Here is a 1,843-nt window from a genome sequence, read left to right as displayed (position 1 = left end):
CTTTACAGAGATTAAGCTGGGAACGAGAGCACTGAACCCCGCCACTTCCGGGTATGTGTGCATTACTGCTGAGGACCCTAGTGTGTATAATTACATTTGGGGAAAAGCAAAGCATGCTATTATATTTGAAAATGCTTTTGAAATACTGAGCTCAGCTTAAACAGACCAAATTACCATAACCATTTCAGAATGCCGTGCAAGTATATCTAACCAAGACTATTTTAGCTATTCATTATCATAAAGAAAACAGGAAGAACCGGGTGTTTATTCTTTACCCAAATTTGCAATTAATTTGCAAAGATCCTCTCAACTTCTTTAACTGATACTTGATACAATTACGAGCAAAAAATTTGTGGTCTTTTTTTATGGAACTCTATTATGGAAATAATGTTTCAAGAACCGAAATCGGAACGTGGCAGCGGTTTTATCAGGAGTGATATATCTTGACACTGTAGGGTCTTTGGCGTCAAGACCTGGTGGCCTCACGCATCGCCCATCCATAAACTAAGCGCCTAATTATTAAAAAAAGATTGGACCATTAATACAAATATTAATTACCGTAATGACCTTGGTTTACTAATACAAAAGCATATTGATGGTAAAAATAAACTTAAAAATGCGGAGGTAAAACGTAAAAAACACTTCCAGGGATAAATTTCAAGATATTAACCAAAAGGGAAAATTACAGTAACATGTGCTGTTTGCATTGATTTAGAGGCATCACTAAACCTCCCTGTGATCATAACTAGAAGTACATGAGAGATTTGAACTGAAAAACTAGCAAGAAAACCAATGTTTAATAGAGGAAACAGTGGTTTCAAAACTGTTTATGAAAAAAGTGAAAAGAAAAAAAACATTTTTTCTAATTATGTGAGAATTTTAGTGGCTCTGTTTTATTGTTGTGATGAGTTCTGTTTTCAGGAAGAATCTGTAACCTTTTGGTTGACACTATATTTTCTAATTGTTGTAATTCAGTAATTCACATGGTTTTATTTATTTGTGTTGTTAGCATTTCGTTACTTTACTGAAAGTGAGGTTTTATTGAAGATTCTATTTTTTTATTTTTTTCCCTTCAGATGTCTCCAACGATTTTCCCTGAGTTCAATTAAGTGGGTTGACAAATTAAAAAACCATAGGAGTGGAAATAAACAGTACAGTATATGGTCAATGCCAGTAGGGGGATTCAGGGGGAGGGGGGCAACAACATTTTGTTGAGCTACATCCTGAAGTGTATTTTCAGTTTCTGACAGCAAACAGCAGCAAATGCCTCACTGATAGATTCAGCAAGGCTGGGGACAGTCTGGGGGCGGTCCCTCTTTTTTTCCTGAGCAGCAACGGATGAGCAGGCTGGAGAGATGTGTTCAGGGGGCATAGCAGATTTTGGTGAATGACAGGCAGGTTGAATCTTCCCCATCACGAATCAGACTGGTTTGTATACAGATGCTAGCTGCTTCTCTCACTCCTTGTTCGAACCATCTATCATCATTGTACAGGATAGAAATATTATCGCAGTTGATAGTGTGATTGGTCCAGCAGCATGGTTCACTACAGCTCGGCTACTACTGCTCATTCTGTTCAATTTTTGTTCCCAGGGCTGATTCTGACTGGAATATATACTCTGATGGACAGTCTTCACATTTTATGTGGTGTCCAACACCACTTTGTTTTAAAGCATCAACTTTATCCTCAGGTGTTACCCATATCTCTCTGAAGGTGTTAAAGGGTTTCAGGTAGACCTGGATTCCTTGTAAAATTCCATCACAGTGCCTCATATGTGCCCTTGATGTATGGAAGGGTGATGCTGCCTTTTGATAGTACACACATCATCTTTCTTTTCAAGTTC

This window comes from Fistularia commersonii, chromosome 33 (assembly GCF_037954325.1).
Source record: "Fistularia commersonii isolate RoL2024-O1a breed Wild chromosome 33, RoL_Fcom_v1.0, whole genome shotgun sequence".
NCBI lineage: Eukaryota > Metazoa > Chordata > Actinopteri > Syngnathiformes > Fistulariidae > Fistularia > Fistularia commersonii.
The sequence above is the reverse complement of the archived record's forward strand: the minus strand, read 5'-3'. Positions refer to the sequence as shown.